Source organism: Ambystoma mexicanum, chromosome 10, assembly GCF_040938575.1.
Source record: "Ambystoma mexicanum isolate Mex_15411 chromosome 10, UKY_AmexF1_1, whole genome shotgun sequence".
Classification (NCBI taxonomy): domain Eukaryota; kingdom Metazoa; phylum Chordata; class Amphibia; order Caudata; family Ambystomatidae; genus Ambystoma; species Ambystoma mexicanum.
The window spans coordinates 428,151,685-428,165,471 of record NC_090932.1 but is presented as its reverse complement, the minus strand read 5'-3'; the positions used below and the strand labels follow the sequence as shown (position 1 = coordinate 428,165,471).

Genomic DNA, 13,787 nt, shown 5'->3' with positions numbered 1-13,787 from the left:
CGGGTGCAACACCCGCCAAGCGTCTGTCAGTGACAACTGCGGAAAGAGTTGGGTCAGGGTTACCGCTGTTTTCGTGGGTGCCCTCACCACATTAGTTGACCTATCCAGCATGGGGTCGAGTGCAACATTAAAATCGCTGCCCCATATAATAGTTGTTGTGTCGTGCTTGTTAAGAATGTCGAGTATTTTCAGATAGAAATCTGGGTCGTCTATATTAGGGCCATAGGTGTTAACCAGGGTTATTTGTCTACCGGCCATTTCCCCCACACCAACACATATCTTCCCATTGGATCTGCCTCGTGTCCCTTGGTACGGAATCCCAATGCAGGATGTATGAGTGTTATGACCCCCCTGGATTGTGAGGAATATTCTGTATAATAACGTAGCTTGCCCCATTTAGCCATTATACTTTGTTAACCGCTCCCTGAGCGTGCGTCTCCTGGAGCATTAGGATCCGAGGACCGTGCCTGGCGACATAGTTCCCTACCTTCCTGGCTTTCATCGGGTCTTTTAGCCCCCGGACATTCCAGGACAATAAGGTTATCTTCACCCAGTCACCCGTTCCCCCATACATAGAATCCGTGCTGTGCCTTTGTTTCCACCATAACTTAAGTTTACCTGATGTGGGCGCAGTGTGCACCCGCCAGACCTGGTTTCAACCAACCTGGAACTTAAATTAAACCAATCTACCCCCCAGGTCCCTAACCTGCCCTGGTAGCAATAACATTCTGTAACATCCCGGTTTCCCCAAACCCACCCTCCACCCACATCATCCGCCCCAACTTGACGATGTACCCTTAAAACTAGTAGGAACTTTCCTGTGGGTGCCACGTTGTCGTAACAAGGCCACTAGAGCGGGCTCACGACCTGCTTCGAACGTTACTCAGAGCCCCCCAGCGGGAGCAGAATTCCATTACACATCAACAAAGCAGCAACAGAGGATTTGTGCGCAACCAGGTTCAGTCAACAGGGGCCCGGTCTCCCCCCGCCAGAGGTGATCTTCCGTTCTGGTCCGGCCCACGGCCTCTAGGTGGTAGGGGTATAGTTGCTTCCACATATGCCAGAGCAGCGGCCGGGGTCTCAAAAAAGTGTGCCCTTCCTCCATACTGAATTTGCATCTTGGCCGGGAATATTAGCACATATGGGACCTGGCGTGCCCTCAATAGCCGCTTGACCGGCTCATATGATCGCCTGCTAGCCTGTACCCCCGCAGCATAGTCCGGATAAACATGTATGCGGTTCTCCTCATATTGTAGTGTCCCAATTTCTCTTGCCTTTCTAAGTATTGTATCTCTGTCTCTGTAGTTCAACAGTCTAGCAATGATAGTGCGCAGCGGGGCCCCGGGTTTCGGCACGGGGTCCAGAGTGTGATGCGCTCGCTCAACCAGGTATTGGCTCGAAAAGGATTCTGTCCCAAAAAGAGTCTTAAGAAGGTTTTCCACTTGTTGTTCCATTGCGCCTTTCCCGAACTTTTGAGAAACCCCCACAATCCGAATGTTTCTTCGGGATCTGGATTCTAGGTCCTCACATTGCCCATGTCCGCCACACCAGCCGGCCCACCACCACGGCCCGACGGGGGTTATGGATCCTGTGGGACTTTACTAGATATCCGTAGGGGTAGGCCGCCCGTGCCGTGTAGGATACTATCTGCCGAGTGGGCTTGTTCAGGCTGGGGCACCACGAAAATAGTGTTATATGGGGCCATCAGTGTCCAGGCGCCTGTTGCCACAGTTGAGCTGGTATACTTGTTAATTCGCCCACTTGCAATGGACTGTGTCCTCCCACGTAGAAAGGAGCTGATTATCCCAATTAATGTTCGAATCCGAATCAGGGCCCCGGCGTGGCGCTCCCAGATCCAGTCCGGCCCTATAGCGCACAGTGGGCACGGGGGAAGGCCTCAGGTACTTTGCCCCCCAACCGCTGAATGCCGTACAACTCACCGTCTCCACCGCCAACTTGCAGGAATTATAGCATGCGCGGCATGCCCCGGCTACAGGCCAGGAAATGGAGTCTTCCCATCCCCTGACAGCGCCGCTCCTTCGGTCACTGTCCAGGACGGGGGGAAGGATATCACACCATCCGACAACGGCCCGCTTCTCAGCACCCGCTGCGTCGCAGCAGGGAGCGCCAGCTCTCGCCCAACAGGATCGCCTCTATAACTGCGAAGGCAGGGCCCCACCGGGCTCCCCCGGTCACACCTCGCCACCGGTCCGCAGCAGGGCCCACGATCCAGCAGCACTTGCCCGCACAGCCCACGTGCACGGGACCAAGGGGGGGCACCTCAGCCGACCCGCAGTGCCCACGGGTCCAGCTCCGCGACCTCACCACAGCAGCTCCTCCTCTCTATGCCTCTCTGGCCAGAGCGTCAGCGGCGTGGGGCGCAGGTCAGCCGGACGTCCCTCGCGGCACACTCCCGGGCCTTCTCCCGCTCACCCCGCCAAAGCCAATATCTCTGAGTTTTAGTCCGCCGCTCCTAGGATTTCAGTCGGGTGTGGACTGGGCCAAAGTGTGCCCTTTGCTCGACTCTGCTATCCGCTGGTGGCTCCGAAACAGGATTCAATTATAATTCGGATTTCTGTCGAGCCGGAGCTCTCACTTCAGGCGGCCATCTTGGTCGTGCGCAACAGCGCCCCCCCCTCTCTGAAGAGAGTTGGAAGAGAATGAACCATTCCACTGCATCATTCAGCACTTTTCCCAAAGCTATAAGCTAAAAAAAAACAAACAACATTTTAGATGTGTTTTATATGGGAATATAAAGAGAGACCAACCACCAGTTCAAGACTTCAATATCTGCCACAGTTACTAGCAAATGTGCTCGTATGCAAAGTAGGATTATTTGTCAACATGCTCAGAGACGATGCAGAATGTGTTTTATGCCATTGGAAAAAAAAACTATTACAAAAACTAAATATTGCTTATAACTGATGTGGCTGGCAAACAAAATATATAAAAATAAAAATCAGACATGATACTGTTTTGCCAAGTGGAATATTGAGAAAGGAGTGTGCCAGAAAACACACCAATAGGAGTTCTTCTGCAACTTCAATGAAATTATTTAATGGCCACGAGAACATGTCTCATAAATAGTGTCAGGATAATTTTTTCATCAGAATACCTACACCACAGAGTAAAATCAGAATTCCTTTGGCAATGCTTATAATCAACATTACATTATCCTGTGAACAAAAAGACTTAATCAAATACAGCCTTACAGCAAAGACGTATACACACCATCCATATGTACAGCCTTTAAAAAGGAAAATGTGCCCATCAAAAAATAGGGAGTAAAAATAAGACGATCAAAAAGTGGAAAATGACAAACACACAGGAGCTTAGCCCCCCCGATTCTTTCCACGAAGTTCCACTGAAATTTTCGAATCAGTGACCAGTAGATCACTGGCATCGGAAGGGGCTCTAATATTATTAAAGCCTGCTCTCAAGAGGAAAGACCATCTTTTAGTAAGCGTACAGTATCCCTGCTGGCAAAGAAACTACTTTTTTTATTCCCTGAAAAATCAGTTGATTCCAAGTACGGAGTTACATCTAAGGAGAGCCCTGCTTTCAGCCCAAACATAGGAAGTGAAATGATTTGGCACATAGTACAATCTATCTGCAGATTCAAGGGTCAAGTAATAGCTAAATGTGGCTCTGTGGTGGAAGTTAGAAGAGTGGTAGAGTCAAGCACAGTAGTCATGGATGGGAAGGCAAGGTTATTTTGTTAACCTGTGCAGGCATACCTTAGTTTGACATTCTGTTCACAGAGCCAGATTTTCATATTTGTTTTTTAACCTTGAGGTTATGTTCGGTTTTGAGTGCCTTCAGGTTTTCAAGATCACTCTTGCATAATACAGTAATGTAAATAGGCTAGACCAGAATATCGAGACTGGTTGGTATAATTTGGCTTTATTAAGAGAGAAAACAAATGTCGGGTAACTGCTTTGGCCTGTGCCTCATTAATTCTTGAGAAGGTGAGAATTGTCTTTGTGCGCTGCTAAAAACCTCTAAACAGTGGCACTCGTATGGAAGCTGGGCAAATCACACGCGCACAGCTTAGAGGGAAGATTACTTTGGACTTCTATAGATTAGAAATCTCTCCCTTTAGAAGTGTGTATGATTTCTGTAATCTAATTGGTCAGTGTATGTGACTGGACAAAGTTCCAAAAGTGAAATCACACTAAACCAGACATTTGTACTAATTTGGCGTATTAATATTGAGGCCAGTCTAGTGGGAGTAACTTCCAAAAACAGTTTCCCATCCAGGAATTTGATTTGTCAAAACATCTTAAGCACTTTTTTGGCCCACGGCATGGACACCTTTGGAGCACCCTCCCTCCCAAGATAAAATAATTAAGGGATCCAAATTATCTCATCACACCCCACTCATTGTTATCAAAACCCACAGCTTCATATGCTGTCACGCAGCAATCAAAATAAAGTATAGGTACTCCCTTCAAGTCACCTTACCCGGTTTGTACTTGCTGTAATCAGAATAAACATAGAGCATTTCAAGGGCAACATTAGCAGTCCACAACAAGGGTACTTGTGTTCTAGCATAGGTACGGGACACTGTTTTAGACAGACATTCCCTATAGAACTGACTTATAAAGTACACACATCACATAGGGCAACATGGCAATGTTTAAAAACAAAATGTTACAGAAGCATGCTTTGCAAAATGGGAATTATTCTAGCTTCCTTTTCTTAATCATCAAGGGAAGTATGCAAGTACCAGCATTTATTTATTTATTGGATATTTGTAAGGTACCTATACAACAAATGGAGTTTCAAGGCGCCACAATACAATAAATAAATGAATAAAAAGGGAGTTTTGGGGACAAGGCAGAAAGATAAAATAATAGTCCTACTAGGCCTTGTGATATTCGGATCGTGCAAGTGCAGAAAGTGCAAAGATGGGGATGGGAAGGGAAAAGGAGGAAGAGGCGAGGTGAAGTGCTAAGGCGAGGCCAGAGGGCAAGTGCAAGGGAATGCAGGTAAGTGCATGGACAGGTGGTGGACCAGGAAAAGGGTGGGGGGGCTGGAGCCTTGTAGTACTCCGAGGGAGCCAGGCAGTCAGTCACTCATGCAGAAGCAAGTGTTAGCAGGAGAGTGTAGGAGGGTCTTGAGGAGCAACCGGAACTTAAGGAGATCATGTTAAAGCCTGAGAGGGGCAGGGAGACCATTCCAGAGGCAGGCTCCTGTGGAGGAGAGGGATCTACCCCCCTCTTTGCTTAGAGAAGCGTCCGATTTACATAGTTGGAGCTAGTCCACCAAAGGGCTCTAGCAGCTATGTATTTAGGGAGAGAGACTACTAATAGGTGGGATTTTTAAAAGATTTTATCTGGGTTTCTCTTGTATTTTAAAGCTTTAGATGCACCCAAAATACAGGTGTGTGGATTATTTAGGAGGTACAGAAGAACCTTTCAAAGGTACAAAAAAGCCAACCATTGTTGTGTCAAATATGAAGACCTCAAAGAAATACTTGTCAGAGGCCTGTGATGTTTCGTCTGCTCTCTAAATGGCCTACGTAACATAAAAATGATTTTAAATATATATCAGATAATGGGCTAAACAACGAAACCAGATATGAGAAGGCAGGTTTTTAATATTTTCACAGAAGATAGCACAATTAACAATTTTGTACTTAACAATTGTGTCATTGATACAAAATGACTTATCCAGGATCCCCATCTTCAGCTGGCAAGGGCATGAGTGCATTCGTTTTATATGCTTGAATTTGGATACCTAAAAAACGTCTCTGTACTAACACTTTATGCTCATCATTGGGGTGGCTTCCTAGGTTTTACAACCCCTGTCTAAAAGTACCGATTTCTAGACCCTCACCATACTGAAAAACACCATCTCGTGCAAGTGGTACATTGGTGAGAATCTCATGTATTGTAATACAAAACAAAGCACACATTTGTGCAGGTTTATCAACTTTAAACATAGGAAAGTCTGAGTCGGCCTTGCTGGATTTTGGCATGTTAATCTTGCATAGACTAATAAATCTCTGAAATGAGTATGCAGCACACTGAGCTATCTTCGGATCCATTGCAGCACTCAAATCTATCAATATGCATTTCAACTTTGGCAATTACACATGATCAATATAATCACAACAGAAAAGTGGCAGTGCTACAGCAGTTGTCCCGTAGTGAACTTCTATACTATGTGTACCACAGTGAAAACAGACAGCATTACAGGATTAATTGTTCAGAGCAGAATGTAATTGTCAACAAAAGACAAGAAATGGGTTTAGAGGCTCAGCATCATGATATTAAATATCCGGACATGTGCTATTTAAGGTTTGTGAACTATGGGAATGGATTTCTTTAGATCAGGCAACCCTGTACATCCCCTCACCCCAACCCAAGGTGGGGGCCCATGGCAAATGCCCCTATTGCCCTCCTCCAAAAGACATCTCTGAAATAACGTACTAGATAACTTGCAAGCTGGTTCAGACCTATGAGAGGCAATGAATGAGCATCAGTTTCCACTGAGGACGACCTCAAAATCGTAGCGCATGACAACAACACGTCAGCACTGGTAATCCTCCACCTCTCAGCAGCCTTTGACACTGGTAAACATAGTACACTAATTGGAAGGCTTGAAGAAACCCAACGCCACTGCACAACTCTACAAAGTATGAGATCTTTCCTAAAAGAAGAGAAATCACTGTGCTCGCAACCTTTCCCCCTCCAACCCTTGACCAATTACTTGTGGAGTTCCCCAGAGTTCAAGTCTCTTGCTGCTGCTTAAGAACATCCATATGACCAATTTGATGAAGATCATAAAATCTTAAGGAATCACCAAAGCAGATGATAAACAATTCATATACAAATGAATAAAAATAAATAAATAAATATACAAAACAACCTCGGATGGTAACTGCAGCACCAACCTCAGCAATTGCCTTATACAAATAAGCAAAATGGATGACGGCCAACTACTTAAGACTCATCCCAGACAAAATGGAAATCATAGCCTCACCACACACTGTATCTATAACAGCTCTACTATGGTTTTTGGAAATTGGCAACTGACCTTAACCATCTAAAATTATCAAGAACCTATGCATATTAGTGGACAATGGACTCACGCTGGAACCCCAAGTCAAAGCAATAGTCCGAAAGTGCTTATACCTTCTGCAATGTAGCTGACAGTTTCTGCTTTAACTCTCCTCCACACACAGAACACTGGCATTCGTCCTCTTGATTATCTCAAGAATCGACAATGCAAGCTGCATTTGCCGAAGTATGCCATACTACCTCACAAAAAAAACTTCAACTGATCTAAACGCAGCAGCTGGACTACTGCTGAGACTCAACAGGAGGGAACACGAGCAGCTCCACTATTAGTTTAAAAGAGGATCCAGTTGAAGACCCTCTGCATCGCCCACGGGGGACTTGAAGGTTAAAGAGCGGAATTGTTCAAAAACAAAATGTCCCTCTACCAACCAACCAAGAGCAAGAAATGACAGACTAATCAAAGCCAAAGATTTAGCATAGAAAGACACGTAGGCTCTGCCTTTTCACTACGGCGGCCATCACTGAAACACATTACCAAGGGAAAGCTGCATCCTACAGGACCATATGAAATTCAGGATATGTCTAAAATCTCTCTTTTCATGCTTAACACCACCTCCACTCATCAAGCAGCAGAAACGACACTCCTGAATAGATATGCAGACTCAACCTAAGGGAATGCTTTACCAACTCCTGGCCGTCCGCCTAGAAAACAACACACGACAGTCAGAACTTATGACGACAGGAAGACATCACATCAAGGAACCCCCAAAACCACTTTGCCGCCTCCCAGAATATCCAAACTTCAACATTGCACCAGTGGTCGAAGTGAGCGGGAGCGGTGCTCCTCTACTTTTTTTAATTACGTTTTACAGCTCCTAAACTTTTATTTTAAAAAGAAACCGCTCCGGAACAGTTTTGTTTTAAAATAATAGTGTAGGAAGAAGTTGAAACTTGCACTTTCATTGCACTGCACTGAACATTCCCTTAAACAGCGGGCAAAGGTGTTTGGGGGTTTGTATTGTGTGTGGGAGGGGGCAGGGCAATGGGGTTTGTGAGGAGTGGGGCAGGCTAGCAGGGAACATAGTTCCACTACTTCTTTTCTTACACTTCGACCACTGCATTGCACATCTTCACACATCCACCACTAAAGCTAAACAGCTCTCGCTATAATGCAAACAAAGCAAGACCAATCATTTGAAAGCACTAAAGAAACCCCAAGAACACTCCCTACCTTTGGATTAACCGTCAACCTCTCTCCAGAATAGTCACCAACACATAAAACATCCACTCATACATGGCTTTAGAAAACACACACAACCCTCTCCCCAAACCAACCAGAGCATCACAGACGTACACTTCTAATGCACAAGCTCACCCCTTTAGACACAAAGCCTTAAACGCATCCTACGCGTCTCAACAAGAAAGCTTACAAGCATGCAAAGCTCAGGGTACGTCAGATCTGCACCCTGAACATAAAGCACTGCAATTTTGCCTTTTCCTCTCCCACCAACCAATCAAACCCACCCCCTCGCTTCCATATCTGCCAGAGCACCTGAAGACCATGCAAATGGCAGTGGTGTGCGGTACAAATCCTACTAAAAGGACCAAAAGAGAGGGAGAACGGGAGACCGCCATTATCAATAAGAAGAAAACGATTATATGGCAAACGAGATTGGAATGACTAAACAGTCCAATATAAAACATAGCGTCCATTTACAAGGCCATAGGGTAAATAGTGCCAAAGGTATTCGATTTACTACGGCGGTTTGCAAGCTAGGAATTAAGTGTCTCTCTGGAAACCTCCTTCCTAGATTTTAGATTTGATGTGTACCTGACAATCAACAAACGTACAATTCAAGTTACTCAGTGTCAGAGATCTTTTTCATCCCATTCTAATTCCCATCTCCGTGATTTTATACTGGGAAAAACAAACTACACGTACCGGAAGTTAAAACATGGCAGCAATGAGAATACCACTGGTAAAAGGCATGGGGCAACTTGGTGTCTGTGGGCATGCCAATTGTAAACATTGTATTCGAGAGACACTGGCTGTATTCCGGGACCTTTATTCCTGGATTGCCATATTATAAAATGAGCACCACAAGTTCCAGAATGCAAAGTTAAAAACAGGACTGGACTACTGTCTCCTGAATGGACTATGGAGAGGGACCAAATGAATGATTGCATTTGCCAAAAATGCGAGGTTTCCAATCCCTGCCCTTCCACTAATGTATTGAATCCACTCATATAAACATATCACCATATTTTTAAAAAGAAAGTCAAAGGAGCCCAGGTGACATGGGAGTTGCTCAGTCACTAGATCTTGCAAACACTTAAACAGGGGTATATCAAAAGAAGCAAATAAAATATGGCATGCCAACCAACATTCCCCATTCGGGAGATGCTCATCCAGACATGCTATTGTGCCCTTTGCCTCCTGGTACTAGTAGTTGTGATGTTGGTGATTTTTGGGTGATAGGTCTTCGACTATGTATCCTAGAAGGCACAGACAAAAACAGGACCGGTTGCGTGCGTATTTTTTACCTGGAAAAAAAAGCGAGTCTGCTTCGGGGGTCAATCCCCAGTCAACTGAATCCTGAAAGCAAAGCGCTACCGAGCCTCTCTCTGCTTTGATGAGGACTTGCAGGTGGTCACGAATTGGTCATTGTGTTGCCATAGAGAAATCGCCTTCTCATCAGATAAAGGGAATGCCCGACTGAGGCATTCAGCCGAGCTCAACACTTGTCCCGTGTCTGTAAAACGTTCACAGAAAGCTTTCGTTTTAAATCCCGTAGTGTTGGTTACATGCAGTTCCGTTGACCATTACAAACGTAGCTTTACAAGTACCAGAATGCAGTGCACTGTGAGATTACAATTCAGGACGAACGTGGGTACGCTGGAACTCTAGGCGCCAGTTTCCTCAGAACAACACTTCATCTAGCCCCGGGCGTTCTAAGTACTTTACACGCCGTATCTAAAAAATCATTGGGAGCCACGCCCACTCCTGTGTTTAATAGGTTAACGGTTAAACGCATCCCTGCCCACGTTCTTGCTGTTGGAAACATGTTTGGTTGTTCTTGTTGCACTCATAAAGTGGGCGTGCCAAGCTTTCACATAAAAACTCGCTCAGCGCGCGGCACCATGTTTATTAGTTGTAAGGTCTGGGGGATGCAGTAATGAGCGCTTGTTTTACCGTTATGTTTTTTTTGGCAGGTGATTACCTTTTCGCTTGATCATTCAACTTAAATCATCTTTGCTTTAATTTGTTATGGAATCGAAAGACTTTTTTTTAGGTGGGTACTGCTGTTGATCTTGACTGAAAATTTAGACTGCAGAATGTTCGAGTAATTATTTAAAATAATTATATTAAAATCTAAAAACAACATTTCAGTCTGACGTTTTATTAGGTTACGAGTTTTGCAACAAGGTGTGGTCCCAGCTGGGGAGGGGATGCATTGGGTCAAGGTGAACGTATTGCTTTGCAAATTTAGTTTGTTGTTTTAGGGTCTTGGGAAGAGGGGTGAGTGTGGGTAGGTAGAATGAGATTCACCTAGTATTTGCTATTTTTTTTCTTCCAGAAAAGTAAATGTTAAGCTCTGCCTGGCCCACTGGGCATGTGGAATGCTTACTCTCCTAACATAGCACAATTCTAGTGTACTAAGTACCAAGGAGTATCCATAATAGTAACAACGCTCCCTGGTCCAAGTTGAGCTTTAAGCAACAGGTAGGCGATCTGTCTTTGCTATTTTAAGAGCTTATACAAGCTGTGTCTTACTGCAATTCCACAGGTAGGTAAGCGAAATAGTGAGGCACCATGCTTTGAGCAGTGGTTGAAGTGTACGAAATGAAGTAGTGGATCTATGTCCCCTGCGGACCTGCCCCCTCTGCCCACAAACCCTTTCGCCATGCCTCCTTCCACATGCAATGCAATCCCCCAAACAAACACACCTGCTGTTAAAGGGACTGTTCAGTGCATTGCACTGAAGTGCAAGTTTCAACTTCTTCCTACACTTTTATTTCAAAACGAAACCATTCCGGAATGGTTTCTTGTTAAAATAAAAGTATAGGAACAGTCAAACATAAAAAGTAGAGGAGCACCGCTCACGCCCGCTTCAACCACTGGCTTTGAGACTTTCCTCTCAGTATCCGTTGCAACAACTTTTGAGGCACTTTATTTCACAGAAGTGTACCTCAATTATGCCAATATGCCATCTCCTGCGCTTTGGAGATTGCTTTGGTAATTCAATACATCCATAAGTGAGACCTGATTTCTCAACTCGTCAGCAGTGCATTTTGATGCTCACTGCTGGAGGTTTGCTCCCCCCTACTTCATAAGGACAGATTATGTAGAAACGGGGGAGGTGTGACCTCATGTTTAAGAATCATGCAAACTGCAAAGCACTTACTTCTGTACCTTTTGTGTCCTTTTTAATTGTCTGCTCCTATACCCCTCACTTCTCAACATAGCCATGCATTTTCTTTGGTCACCAACAATCTGTCCTTTGTAAATAATGTTTTCCGATTCACTTTTGAAACATGGCCACTAAGTTTTCATTCAATAGCATTCTGCGAAGTGTATGAGACCCCAACTTTTCAGGGAATGCAGAAAACATTTGTTGAGGTCTGGTAGCGGATTAAGTTATTTAAATGTTTTCAAGTCCTACCCTTGCTGAAGGTAGTGAACTTAATTTTATAGTAGCCACAGGGATCCTGGTTCTTTGTTTCCCTCCATTTCATTTGGATTGGTTTAACCATTGTATGATTACCTTCCATTTCTCTCTTTCATTAGTGCATAACATTGGTCAGTAGAAACGAAGAGTTATGAAACTGTTTATCGTAGCATTTTCCAACATAGATTTTCAGGAAGTACTGATAACCTCTACCCCAAAAAACCCAAGTCAACACTTGATTGCTTGTTTGTTAGTTTAAATGCAGTTATTGGAGACCATTGTTCTGTTAACTCTTGTGCCAGAGTCTCAGACTCTGCTCAGTTAACACCCGAAGCAATACCCGGTTCACTAGCCCACTCCTCACCTGAGGTTTCTGTGATGTCTTCAGATTGGTCTTCAGGGGATGACTCCACCTTCCTTTCTCTCCAAGTGCTGGTAGATCTCTTCTTTGTTGTTTTTCCTTTTTTCTTGAAGAGATAGGGACAGGCTGCCATGGATGCCACTTTGCCTAAAAGGCAATCTGCCTGGCAACGGGGACTTCGAGGAGCCCACCCCAAACCAGGGAAAAGCAGAGGTGAAAAACCCTGGAGATGACTGTAGTGGTGGCTGTAGAAAACTGTAGCAGTTGTTGTAGCCGCTTGAAGGTCTCCTTCCTTGATGGTGTCGTTTATATTACAAGAATGACCGACAAGCTCCAGCATGCACTCAGAGGTGGACAATCACGCAAGTTAAGCCGTGTCCAAGTCCGTAAGGACCGACTTCCAGCAGGTTTTAAGGAGGGAAGCAATCGACAAACTAGGAGAGTCTGCCCCAAGTACTGAAATCCAGCGCAAGCCGAAAGCCAGCTCTGCACGGAGAGAGGGAACCGCGATATACGGAGAGAAACCAGATGGAAGGTAAGACAGACGCGCTGGACGCGGAAACATACAGAGGGTACGTACAGCAGTGGAAAATAACTAAGGGTGGGGAAGCAGGCAAGGGTGACAGGAAAGGGAGAACGGAGGACTGTTCTCCACACACGTAGCGTTGGTAAGCACAGAATTGCAACGGACCAGTTTGAGAATGCACTAGACAGTTAGTGTTAGCGGCGGCCATGTTGCAAGACTAGACTGCTGCATCACGTTCTGGTACAAATGTGATGGGACACTCAGTACGCCCTCCAGCCGTCCCATACTGGTCAGGGATGTATAGTGACACAAAGGTGAGCAGCCTGTGACTATCAAGATGCTTCGGACTGCAACTCCCATGACAACGGACCATTGAAAGTGCTGTCTTGCACTAAAGGGAGTTGTAGTCTGGAACTTCTGGTGTGCCAAAGGTTGCAGACCCCTGTTTTAGGGGGGCACATTGGGGGAGGACTTACCTTTGGTATCCCCCAAACCTTATCCAAAACACGTCACCTAAGACTTTCAGAGAAATATTGATGGAAAACAAAGTCTGAGGCTGAATTGCGTAATCTCCAGGATTTTGGTAGCTATCTGAAAAAGCAGCTGTCCAAAGCTTTATCCCTATTCTATATGCAATACATTTCTGCTGTGGTTACTCAGTCTCCAACACGTTTTCAGACAATTGGGCACTCTTCCAGTCCTATTCTGTGCCTGCTCTTGTTTACCTGGTGGAAAAGGCTCAGCGGTAAATTATTTTTTCAATAATAAAATGTTGATGTTCAAAGATGGACTTGGAGCAAAATAGGTGTCTGCTGGGTTATTGCTTCATAGAGTAAATCCCATTTGAGACGACTTTGATGCCGTCTCTTTGAATGGATCCACCCCACTTTGAGCTTCTTATTAATGCACAACATGTGTAGATGATGTCCTTCTAGCAACATCTTTTTCCAAAGGTATAGGAGCATCACAAACATTATGGATATTTTTGCACATTCCTTTTGTGATAGGGGCCCCTTCCATTGTGCCTTAATCATGCCCCTTCCTAAATTGCTTCATTGAGTTGTGTTTTGTAATCCCGCCCTTTGCAGGGAAGGTGATGGAATGTTAGGTAGCAATACAATTGTATACGGATTTGGATTAACACACTTTACTGCACTCTTAACAACGGGTCTCTTGTTCAAAACATCACATCTTTAGGTTAT

The 13,787-nt window shown here is 44.9% G+C and overlaps 1 long non-coding RNA gene across 1 annotated transcript in view; it reads right to left on the bottom strand.

Annotated features, from left to right (window-relative positions):
- Positions 1 to 10,014, bottom strand: part of LOC138493183 (uncharacterized) — a 114,193-nt gene extending 104,179 nt beyond the window's left edge. The window contains exon 1 of the long non-coding RNA XR_011276298.1: positions 9,573 to 10,014. This is a non-coding gene — a long non-coding RNA (uncharacterized lncRNA). The remainder of the gene's footprint in view (positions 1 to 9,572) is intronic.
- Between the last annotated feature and the right edge of the window lie 3,773 nt (positions 10,015 to 13,787).